The 13,342-nt window shown below is 39.8% G+C and overlaps 1 long non-coding RNA gene across 2 annotated transcripts in view; it reads left to right on the forward strand.

Annotated features, from left to right (window-relative positions):
* Positions 1-13,342, forward strand: part of LOC105020383 — a 277,819-nt gene that overhangs the window by 246,811 nt on the left and 17,666 nt on the right. The window contains exon 5 of one of the 2 annotated variants that reach the window (XR_828720.3): positions 601-961. The exons of the other annotated variant lie outside the window; for it this stretch is intronic. This is a non-coding gene — a long non-coding RNA (uncharacterized LOC105020383). Of the gene's footprint in view, positions 1-600; positions 962-13,342 lie in introns of those variants that run through there. 2 annotated transcript variants of the gene reach the window in all.

Here is a 13,342-nt window from a genome sequence, read left to right on the forward strand (position 1 = left end):
GTTTTGGTATTCACATACCCATGTAACTTAGATGATAGTTTAACACTGTTATTTATCAAGCCAAGAGATGATGTATTGGTAGCCTGCTATCTTCGTATTGGAATGTTTATGTTGCTCTTATGATATTTTTGACTCTAACTGCGAAGGAGAAAGGTCATTTGTCTAGTATTAAAAATGGACTTATGAGTTAATATGACTCAAAAACGTCTCTCAAGGCACTTTCTCTAATGGCTATTGTAAGTCAACTTAGAAAAACATTGGACTTGGATAACATTGTTGGTGATTTTGTAAGTAGTAGAGCCTGTAAAAAAATAGAATAGAAACAATAGAAACGGTGCCTGGGATTGCAGTACGCTTGTGTGTTTAAAATGTCCAACGACGGTGACTTAGGTCGGACATTTGGTGGAGTTCCACCAAAGTTACTGTATCTGGTTTGCTGGTAGCTGTTGTGCTGTGGTGTTGCTGGTTCTTGGACCAATGCAACCACCAGCAAAGTAACTGACCATAATCCAGCTTATGGGTTTGCAGTGTATGAAAATAGATTTAGGATCAGCAGTGTGCAACACTGACATAAAAGAAACACCCATTGATTTGTTGCAGACGGGTGTCTGCGTGGCAATCAACAAAGTACAGCTGATAGCCGATAGTAAACGAGCCAGCACAAGAGTGGTGTCCAAAGCACTGTGGCTGCCTTACAGGTATCCACAACACAGAATACATATTCATTCAGATGTGAGCTGGACATGCCCCACAGCACCTTATGCCTCGTAAGGTTTGTCAGTGTTACATCTGTCTCCTGAAGTGTTTACATCTGTCTCCAGAATATGCCCATATATGTTTTTGTAGAAGCGTTTTCCAGTTTAACATTGTACATTTTCTCTGATCAGTAATTAATGTTATTATTTATGAGTCACACACATTTCCTAGGTATGTTTGAAAAAAACCCTCATTTTCAATATGGACCGATACAATACATGTTATTGTTATTCAACTATGCAGTAATCTAAAGTATCAGATTTTACATGGTCATTGTGTAAGATTAACTGTTAATGTATTGTAACACTTGAAATTAAACAGGAAACAGTGAAAGTATATATTTACGTGGTTTTTCTTCACACATGTTGCTTTACTCCATTTAGTTAAGATGGAACCAGTCAGTTTCTCTTGGAGCATCACACATCTCTGGGCTGTGGTACCGTTTTGCTGTATGACATCACTGAATTAAATTACCAATGGTTAGATAGATGTATTAGCAATTTGGTAAGGTAGCAGACACTCTTCTCCAGAGTACGGTACAGGAGCAATTAGAGTAAAGTTATGTGTGCAGCTTTAGGGCCCATTAAATCCAAGTAAAAAAATTTCCATTTACATTCTTCTCAAGTTTCTGTTTTACAATTTACACCAATTTGGTCATAGAAAGGTTGTAAAATAGTGTGAATGAGAACATTTGATTAGATATAACAGTACATTTGTAAAGATGCAACACAACATTGCACTGTTTATTATTATTTTTTTTTATCAAGAAGTTTCAAGTGTAAACACTAGAGATACAGCGATAGTTAGCCAGATGGAGAGGCAGACAGCAGCCGACATTATGCATCACTCTATTCAGTGCCGGCCTGTGAGGTTGTGGGGCCCTAGGCAAGATCATGAAAATTGGCCCCACTCGAGTAAAAAACTGTCATTACAATTTTATGAAGGAAGAGAAAGCACATGAGATGACAATTTCAATATTTAAGTTTATAAATGGTTATTAAGTGTAGCAACAGCTTACATATGAAAAAATATTTACACGATGAAACTCAAATAAATAAAATAAAATGTATGAATTGTACATAATAGCCTACAAAGGTAGCATTTTGGAGAGAAGTGTGGTGGAGTCGGTGTGTGTGAATACTGTGATAATTACAGTACTCGGTCTCCCACTATATCAGGGGCGGCATTATGCAAATGAGTGTGTGACTGGCTACTGTGTATATTTCTTATGTTTTCGTATTTTATTCATTCTATTCTTATGTATTTATCATCTTTTTCTGAAATTTGTCATGTATGAACTATAGCCTACATTATGAACATCATAAGATTGGGGGCCCCCCTTGAAAGGTGGGGCCCTAGGCGACCGCCTATATTGCCTAATGGACAGGCCGGCTCTGACTCTATTTCACCACTATAGCTCATTGTTTGGAATTTCACAATTTACATGCCATGCCGATAATTCCCATTGCAGAATGTAAATGTCGACTATTGCGATGGTATATTACTATACTGTTCGTATGTTGGCCAAACACGGTGTAGGTGAGTTTGACCGAGGCTGCTTTCATTTTTGGCCAAAGCTTCTCTCTGTATGCAATGTTTCACTAGAAACAACCGTAGCTTTCTTAGCGTTTCTAAGGGGATGTCTGACCCGGCGCACACAGCCACGGTCTTAAATCTGCTGATGCGCTTGCACTAGTAGTGGTCGTTTAAGGCACGCTCTTCCTAACACGGTGCCTTGTCTTGTTATTAACATGGGCTTTTGACTTTAAGTACGGTAGTCATCATGTATTTTTATGGGTCCAGTGACAGCCCTCCCCCCCTTCGTTCAAAACACTCTAATAGTAAATGCAATTATTTCTTTAGGCCTATAATTGTACAGTTATGAAATCATATAGGTCACTACAATAAATCGGACTACTTTTATATTTAAAATATGGAAAATTCTGCAATATTCCAATTTCCGCGATTCCACCCACGTTTTCTGTGTTGTGGAAATCATAGGGCCCTAAGCTATTAATCAATTACATAATTTATTTATAGATGCATGGAAATGGGTGAACTCGTACTTTGACAGGAAATGTTTGCTGTGCACAATGGTTGGCATTCCCAATGTTATCCCGTCTACATGTACACTTTGAAATATCAAGTTGATGTTTTCATATATTTTTTATTTATCAACACTTGTCTATCCACAAGGTCAACATTAAATCCTGCACTTTGGGTGTTCAGTCATGTGTGGTATCACGTGAGATATGGCATCTATCACTCAGTGTCATCAAGAAAAATGACTTCCTTAACCTGCTAATGAAGCTTGATGATGTCACCTCGTAACTACACATGAAATGCATATCAAACAACTGTTATGCATAATTGTTGAAGAACCTTTCTAATGACAGTATTGATTTTAGTGTTATTCAACATGTGAAAGTTGCTCTTTCTGTTAGAAGCTTTTTATTTTCCATGGACATACATTATTTTGGATATCTGTGCCCAGGAAAACACATCTCATATAGACATATTTAATGTTAAAATGTTACATAGCTACAGTGCACGTTTGACATCTACATTACATAAAAGTCAGGTACAAATATTCAAGACTGTTTCAATATTTAGTTAAATGAGTAATTCAAAATGTATGCTTGTAACTTCAAACAGTTGTATGGAAAATGTAAATAAAACACCATAGTGTTTAGGTTAGATGATTTTCATTCAACTCATGAATTATATTGAATGTATTTTTGTTCTCCCGTCATATCTTAATGTAGTAACATTTGTGGATAATTCATCACCGCTCCTGACTGTTGTTTGCTAGAAAAAAGAAATGCTCACTGGTGTCCTAAATCATGGAAAGTCCCGTATGCTAAGCGGACTAGTGAGTTACATGTGGAAGTTTTAAATAAAGCTTTATTTGTTTATTTTTTATGCAGATTAGAGGTAAATGTATTCTCCTTCAGCTGCCGACACCTCATCTCTATTCATATCTCGGCTGTTAATTAGCATTTTCCCAATGATCTCCTTTGTGTAGTGGAAACAGTCATCTCTCCCACTATCTAAGTTTGTTTTTGTGTGTTTATTTTGTTCGCTGCTAGAGAATCCTCTCCTTCCCTTTCCACTCTGTTATTCTATTTAAAAATCTGCAAAAAACAGGCTTTATTACAACCCAGCGAACCAACACCTTGTTACCTTTTGTTAGCCTGCTAGTTAATTAAAGGAAGAAACTTTACGACGTGGTTTGGTTTCCGAGCGAGTAAATTACTCCTAGGTCAGTACCCCGGACCTTCTATTGTTCTGATTATGCATGACGGGGGGGGGGGGGGCCCGGCCTTCAAACACAAACTGTAACATTAGATCTAACACAAAGCTGCTGATGACCATTCAGTCATTCTATGATGTATTGCTAATCAATCACCCCGTCCCTCCGCGGTTCTCATTTCACATAATGGAGGGCGTATGGAGCCCAGCCAATGCAGCCGGTACTGTTGACCCGCTGGTTGATGGACTGGACTGCATTTGTGGCGTCTGTGATTGCTACCGTACAGTAGACCAGCTCCCCCTCTCTCCAGTTAACGAGAAGGGCAGAGTCACTAACGGCCCCTAGCACTCCACCATATCGGGGACCGAACACCAGGGCAGGTACATCCGCGGTGACATATTACTCCATTATGCATTCTCTCTGGGTTTCTCATTTCCATAATGTTGCCTTTAATAAATGTATGCGTCCGGGTGACTTTACAAAATCGATAAAAAATCCACTGCTTCATTTTCCATATCTAAAGCTTGGGCTGCATATCAAAGCCTGGCATGGTGTGACAATAGGGGTTTGATCTGTCTCCATAAAAAGAGGATCTGATGTGCATTATTCAAGCTCCAACACCTATGCATTCATGAAGTAATCCATGATGAGCTGCTTTAAATCTCACAATGGCCTATTTTAACTTCCATATGTTGCATTGTTGAACAGCTAGAATCACCAGAAGCACAATTACAGTGCGCAACCAGACCAGTCATTTATTAAGATGACTAGAAATAGATTACAGTATCTGCATGTTGGTTTGATGTTGTCTTCAGTCATTGCAAGATGATTTGACATGTCTTAAATTCTTGCAGCGTGATTTAGGATTTTGTTAAGGATCCCTATTAGTTATGTCAAAAGCAGTATCTATTATTCCTGAGGTCCAGATACGGAACATGTAATAACAACATCGCAATCCATTGAGCTGCTGAGATTGCGGGCACACAACCTGAGATATGAGGTGAAACAAAAATGAACGTCCAATTATACTTAAACAGTAAGGCTTGTAGTCATTTAATCTACACTTTGCGTTGTTGTAACACTTGATTTGTCTGAGCAGGCTGTGAGAAGTCACAACATATTTCTGTGAGCTTAACATTGTTTATTCCACACCCTACTGTGCTTGATGTCAACACGATGTCGACTATCATTCGTCAAAATTTGGCTATTAAACAGAAGTCTAAACTAGAGTTGAGCTTTTTATTGAATTTAAAGAATTTAGCTATTCAGGTGACAGAAAGCATGTTTTTTTTTTTTTTTTACAGTTTTAGTATATCACTGCAAAACGTATCCTGGGATAGATTATAATAAGCGTTATTATTCCACCTTTAAGGGTCTTGTGAGATATATCACAACCAGTGTTCAATACCAGCCTTAGAGAATAGCTGGGATGCTTAAAGTACCTTGTTAGTTTGGTGCTCTTGAATCATAAATCGTTCATTGTTCAGATGATTAAGCATTGCACCTGCACTACCAATGTTTAGAAGTGTAAACTAATTACAAATACTCTTGGTACTGTAATTTACTTTTATGTAAATTTTGAACATCAGTAATTTTATTTCTAGTTTATTTGAAATGTAATCTAACATTACATTTTCTTCAGCAAGATATTTCAATGCTTCTTATGGGTGGGGGATAAGTGAGAAAATGCATTGAACTATTTCAGTTTAATTTAATGAAAATTGTAATAACGCCTGTTGCCTTTTACACCTGTTATTTCAATGATAATCTACATGACAGCCATGCTCTTTAAAGCCCTCCAGTGCGTCTCTCTATGTGTGTCTGTTGTGTGTTTGCCAGTGGAACTGGGCTATTGCTCCAGGACAGAGAGATAAATTGAAGCAGCAGACAGCCAGGCCTGTAAAATGATGATAGACAACAGACTAACTAGATAGCCAATTGCTAGTGTACTGTCTTGCAAGATAACAATGTATTGTGGTTGCAGAGCAGACTTTTTTCTGACCTTTTCTTCCTTGTGCTAAAGAGCCAAACGTTGCGGCTCTTGTAAGATCACATTCTACACTTGTTTCTTCTCTATTTTAGGCTAGTGTTACTCTACTTGTAGTGAACCAGCTGCTGTGGTGAATGGTGCTAATTTCAAGGGGTCGTTTGTAACATATTTGCTGTACTACTAGCACAAATACAAGCATAAATGACCATCTGCAGTTAATCTTTTCAGTCAATGTTTGAAGTATTTTGTTTCTACACATTTTTTCCAAAAACTTGAGCTATTCCCCATTTAAACTTTCTTGTAGGTCCGTCTATCAGTTTGCATTGACTTGTAATCTCATACTGGCTTTAGAAACTCAGCACTATCCCCCCACCCTAAAACACCCTGAACTAGCTAATGCTCTTCCGCAGGGCTGTCGCAATTATTACATAATTGCCTGATCACGATTATGTGAGCCAAATCGCAATTATTTTTAAGTAAACAATCCTTTTGCACAAAATTTATGTTTCCAATCTGAATAAGGGGGTTTTATGCCGATGTTAGAAATGACTCAACAAATACCATGCAAATTATGTCAGTTTCAATCAGTTATAACGTCTTGCCCAGGAGCGCAGCAGAACGTTTGACAGCTCTGTGGACAGTTAATTTACTGAAAGTAATTTCAGTATGTTTAAACCCAGTTTAGAATTGTTTTGCAATGCAATGTTATGTAATTTCACAACATTATTAGTTAATAGACAAAAGCGTTTTGTCACCCATTTGTTGTTTTAAAGATGAAAGAAAGCAACACACGTGTGTAAAATATTTGTTCTAATATTGTCTGTCTAATTTTGTCATTTCCGTCCATATTTTCGAATTAGATGCGCATTAAAATGCATATAGAAATAGCTGTTGTTCCATTGCATATGTAGGTCTACTTTCGAAAATTAAATCGTCCTTGTTCATGTTTTACTGAATGAATCAACTGAGTGTTCAAACATGGTTTGAAGTGTTAGGGAAGGCCTACATAATAGTTTTAGAATTAGCTATTTCAAAATAACTTGCCTGTAATCATGTGTACAGCAGAGCGAGGGGTGAAATGTTACGATGTGCAGGAAAACGTTATTGTCATTGCTTTGCGGCTGCATTTTGTGTGGAGCAATTGTTAACAACATGGATTTAGTGGTAGTTCCAAAGCCGAACACAAGTGCGCCGTTCTGGGCTCATTTTAGTTTTAAGCCACGTGATGCAATAATTTGGAGGAGCCGAATTGTTTGATCGGTTCCAGAAAGGCAGCGTTCAAAAGCGTGAACACCCCACACCTCCGGACCCACCACGTGTACTGTTACAATAATATTAGTCTTACACCATAATCTATTCCTACTCCTACTACAACAATTACTACAACTACTAGTTGACTATATACTATGAAGCAGACCTTTCTGGAAGTTGTGATACCACTGTAGGGATCGTGGATTAAAAGAAGTATTTCTCCTCGAAGGTACTTTTCGATAACGTTGAATTAGCATAATTCAGTTATTGATGCAATAGCCACACCTTCACTTCGCATAAGCAATGTGAACTGATATGTGTCAGACCACGATTATTAGTAATAACATCCTTTTTACGCACAGCGAGACTGAAACCCTGTTAACCTCGCTCAGTGTTTCGCCGAAATCCTTCATTCAATCACAAGATTGTAAGCACTTTCAACCGAACAAAACAAGAACGCAATCTGTTTGCCCTTCACGATGTCCACCACACACACAGTGAAGACTTTGTATACGTGCTTGGGGTCTTTCGTGAGATCAATAAAGCTTCTAGCCAAATGTCACCAGAGGCTAGCGAAAGCTTGGGGAGAATCCGGAGCAAATACAGAGCAGGTGCATTGATTTTTATTATATAACGGCTTTGTGTGACATTATACAATATCCCTCCTTGGTGATAAGTGTAGGTATCTTTGAAAGGGCACTCACAATCTGTCGCCAAGGCGCCGACTCTTGGAAGAATGTGGAGCTAATTTTTCAGATATCCATGTCGCCCTGTCACATTGTACAGTCGTGTGCACATCCATTTAGTAACCTGCTTACGTACCGTGGGACTGTGTCGCCTTCAAACTTGTATTGATCCAGTCCAATGTGCTTTACGATCCAGATTACAGAATCGTATGCATAGATAAATCTGTTTCAAACTGGTATCGATGAAACGTTACTATTCATCCCGAGGAATGTTTGGTCAGATACCTCTATATCTGTTTTGGCAGACCAATCTTTAATTTATGGACCCTTCAGCTCTCTGTCCTACCTTCTTATCTCTCAAAGTGTTCTCATCCATCTCTTTTTCCTAACCTACAGTAAATCGTGGACTTTCTAATGCCCTTCCGTCTCGGTGTGCTGTAAGCACGTGTCCAAACTGGCTCCCTTATTTACTGCAAAGTGCACTACTTCTGAACAGGACCCTTGGTCATAAGGGTGCCCCGCGTAGGAAGCATTGTGCCATTTGGTACACACTCCCAAGACTGCGTGTGTGTCGTCACTGTAGGACGGTGAGGTATGTTCTGCATTCGTTACTCAGTGGGCTTGAAGGATGCGCAGGGGGTTAACACTCATTCCACATGACTGGCCTCACCACGCCACGCCACAGCCCTGGAAGGGTTGTTTTGATGGGACATGACCAGGACGCCGTTACCTGCTCTAAGTTCACTTTTCAAGATATACTTGAATGAAGGTCATTTAAATCGGACTGATCCGAGTCTGTGTAGCATCACTGCGTGAACAGGCCATTTCCTCATTAACAAGGCTGTCTATCAGAAACGGATCACGCCTTCCTCTACTGAGTGGATCCAAATCTGAGCAAAAGGCATGTGCTCATGTGATGCCCTTGATACCATTCATGTCTATAAACCTGGCATTTGAACAATGGTGCTTTGCTTTGCAGCACAAAGATGGGGCTTATATGAATTTTAATAACTCCCCTATCCTTGTATTGTCACTTTAGTTTATGGTCGCTGGTTAGAAAATACTCCGCCTCGCCCGGACAACCTTACAATTAAGATCCCTCATGTATTCATGAGTCATGCTTATTCTGCCCTCACAGCCTGTGACTGATCCCTGCACATTTATTCATGTCTTTCCTCTTTCCTCTCTTTGTCTCGGCCTTTCTCTTTTCCAGGCAAATGCCAAACCCCTGGCATTAGCACCCAAGTTAAGCCAAAGGCCATAATGCAGGGCGGCTGTGATTTTGTGTCTGCTTTGGAAACGAGGTTAATAATGTCTTTGAGAAAAGTCGCTCTGGCAAGGACCCTATTCAACTGATTCTATCAGTACGGGACAGGACGGGGTGGGGGGTGTGTGGGGCGGGGGGGTCTAGTTTGCTGTGGGGGGGAGCGTTTGCATGGCTGTTACGAGGCCAAGAGCCCATATTTAATTACCGGCTGCCAACATGGTGGGATCAGTCCACACGATGTTCCTTTCTTGATCATTAGCATCTCCTGGGATTGTTCCCTTCACAGAGGGAGCCAAGAACTATGGCAAACTAGGCCTTAGCAGGCCTCTGAGAGATGGAAAAGGGAGGGAGTAAACCCCGATTTAGTGTGTGCGCGTGTATGTGTGTGCGCGTGTATGTGTGTGCGCGTGTATGTGTGTGCGCGTGTATGTGTGTGCGCGTGTATGTGTGTGTGCGCGTGTATGTGTGTGTGCGTGTGTATGTGTGCGCGTGTGTATATGTGCGCGTGTGTGCCAAGTCTTTCAAATACCATTAATGGGCTGTATTTGCACTTTTGGGACTACACCGTTAGTCCCATTGCATCTACAAGGTCAGTTGAGCACAGCTTTTATGTATATATATTTTTTTAGTACAAGGAACAATGGTTGTCAGAATACAGTGGTCCCTGCAAGGGATGACTACAATTTGTAATGAAAGCATGTTTTAAAATACTCAAAAAGAACTTGTATTGCATCAGAGTGCACAAAAGTGTATGCATTTTTTTCCCCTGAGACATAAATTCAGTGTTTAATAACAGAAACATGCAAATATGGATAAATTGTTTCACAAAAACTAAATGCTGATATCTTATCCATAATGTCATTCTCAAGTATCTGTCTTGGAACACTCTTTAACATGTTTAGACATGTTGTCATATTGCATTGTAGGCTTAATCATTGGCAAAATGTGAAAAACGTATTTCTTTGTAACAAAAAAGAAAAATATTAAATGTATTTGTCATCCTCCACAAGCACAAAGATGATGTAAGAAATAAACAATTGGTGAACTTACCCTTTAGGTTGTGTCACGTTACAATTTTTTTAGACTGCTGAAACCTGCGATGAGTGGTCATGGGCTGATGGACAGCATGATTATTATTTAACTATTATTATTATTACTGCTAGGCTTTGCCTTAGATGGTACAGAATGTGCTGTGTCGGGACTACATACGAACGGAAAGAGAAATCTGTCGTATCAATCTAATTTGTCTCTTTCTTTGTCTCTTACACAAAGTGTTCCCTTTGAACTGCAGGGCAGTTTGAAGGATATACTGAGCATTTCCAAGTCAATTTATTCATTTTTTATGCAGGTGGAATGTGGTAATGTCAAGTAATGGTGTAATTGCCTATCTTGCTAATAATTGCTTATTGATAAACTGTTTCTTACGGTAGGCAGCCGGGTGCTTATTGACCGCAACACCGGAACGTCAGTGTGAATTGTTGGCAGTAATATTTTGCTTCTAATTAAGTGCTAGTGAATTAGCTCAACATAATTGAAACTGGGCTCTGTAGTCTATGTGTATGATTACCACTGTCTTTGAATCCATTTCAAATCTTTATCTGCAAATTCTGCTCTTCCATTCAATACCTGCTGATGGGAAGTCAAAACTGTTCAACTTCTGGCAGTGACAATACAGTGTATTTAGACCCATCATAAACAAAAATGTCTTATCATAGTAACAGTATTTTTCAGTATTGCTCCTCCTCGTTATGAAGTAATGTGCCCAATACTCTGTTTTATCGCTTATTGGGAGAGCGACAGATTACCATATTTCCCCGTTTATAACCCACACTGTGTATAAACCACACCATTCATTCTATATCTTTGTGTGTATACAAACAAAAGTATTAACTGCACCCATATATAAAACTGAATGAATTTGCTGCCAGTGGAAACTGTTTTAGAAAAGTCAACACGTTTATTAGCCACTGTATGTATTAACTGCAGTGGTTCAAAGTCTGTTTATAAGCCGTGGTTTAGAAACAGGGGATTTACGGTAACTCCTTGGGTGTCAAAGTCTGTGCATTTTCCCTGGCCCCCTAAAAGATGCATTACGGATGTTAAGCACATTGCCAGATCTTGGATTTGTAACATATGCAGGTTTGCATGTTGTTACATGCGAAATGTGTACATGGCTGGCGAATGATGTGTACAATGGATGACTTTTGTAGATGGCTGTTCACCACTGTTTTTGATACTACTGGCTTATACAAAAACCTCCTGCATCTTAAGATTGTGAAAATTATATGTTGCTCTTCTCTAAATACTGTCATTAGTGTGACTGAGCTACAGTATGTAAAATACAACTATGTAGGCCAGCTACACTCGTACTCTAAATTGTGGTGTGCTGTTTAACTTCTCTCTATATCTTGCGCTTATCTCTCATGTTGGCAAAATGAACAGTTCACTTTCAACCACAGCAGAAATGTTTTCAATTAAAAAAACATATCTAACAACTGGGGTATAGGAATGCACTTACAGTATTTAGGAAAAGTCAAGGGGAGAGGACGATTTTACCTCAGAAATGCAAAATGTAATGACCCAATAAAGCATGTGATGCTGTTACTGGTCTATGGAAGTTCTAGTGTTAATCAGTTCTGAACCGTAAACCTGTTTCTACGGCTATATGTGTATTTGTATGAGTATAGTTGCTGTTGCTTATTTTGTGTGCAGCCTATTGTGGGTGGATCTGTGTGTATGTGGTGATTTATTAATGTCATTGTCAGCTCACCACATCAGCCCCCGTTCTTCATATGTGACCACAGCAGGTTTGAGTTAATGCCCTCAGAGCACAGTCTGTCTTTCTGAGTACCAAAACACACACACACACACACGACTCCATTCCCTAATCCTAACCCTTACCCTAACTCTCACCCTATCCTCAATAATTGTGTGTTCAAACCTAACCTGGTCCTAATGCCGCTCCCTAAACCAGTGTTTCCCAATCCTGGTCCTGGGGACCCCGAGGGGTGCAGATTTTTGGTTTTGCCCCAGCACTCTCATAACTGATTCAAATATTGCCCTAACATCTACACTCTTGATTGACGTAATCAACCTATCACCAAGTCTTTCGTTTGATTCAGGTGTGAGTGCTAGTGCAAAAACATGCACCCCTTCAGGTCCCCAGGACCAGGACTGGGAAACACTGCCCTAAACCAAAACTGTAATCTCTAAACCAAAAATTAACCCTACCCCAAATATATATATTTTTTCTATCTTTGTGAGTACTTAAGGTCCCCACATATACCCAAAGATGTAGATCACATGCGCGCGCGCGCGCGCACACACACACACACACACACACACACACACACACACACACACACACACACACACACACACACACACACACACACACAGCTTCACTCTGTCTCTCTGAGCTCCTGTGCCTGTGATGACGCACAGAGCAAAACACCCCAAAATAGCCCAGTTTGGTTGTGTTCTGTGTTCTTTTCCCCACAGCAGTCCCAGATTAATGGAGCCAATTGGGCGTGTACAATCACGTTATCTAGTCAAATGTGCACCTATGGGTAGGACATGTTACACACAATGACCATCTGTTTAGGTGATCATGGAGTTGATTGTCTATTATTTTTTTTTTAGCTAGTCCTCTAGATTTATTGTCCTCCACAATGAACAGAAGTGTGTGTCGTTCTTTCTTACTTACGTTGGTTCCTTGTAGGCACATTAAATATCTCAGACACACCACAGGGCAGATATTGATGAAACATGGGTGAATGATGCATGTTCTCTTAGTTATCCAGCGTTCATACAATTACAATAGTTGCCCTAAGGCAGGAGCTATAGCTAGTAATCAGACGAAATTCATTAGTCACACACAATATGTCATTTGGCCTTCGGTGAGGTTGGCAGTGGACATGACATGTTTGCTGTTGTCTTGTTTGCTTGGAAATGATGTGGCATGGTTTTCTCAAACTGAGGTTCTCATTGATGGAGCATGTTGTAACTAGGAGTAGTTTTCCTGACCATTCAACCTGACCCAGGAGAAACCTATCGGCCTTATTTGGAGCCTGGGGCTTCTGTAGGACACCCTGGCCATGTAAACTCTGAGCCCTATAACTGAGTACCAGAATTTTTCC

Source organism: Esox lucius, chromosome 23 (assembly GCF_011004845.1).
Source record: "Esox lucius isolate fEsoLuc1 chromosome 23, fEsoLuc1.pri, whole genome shotgun sequence".
Lineage (NCBI taxonomy): Eukaryota > Metazoa > Chordata > Actinopteri > Esociformes > Esocidae > Esox > Esox lucius.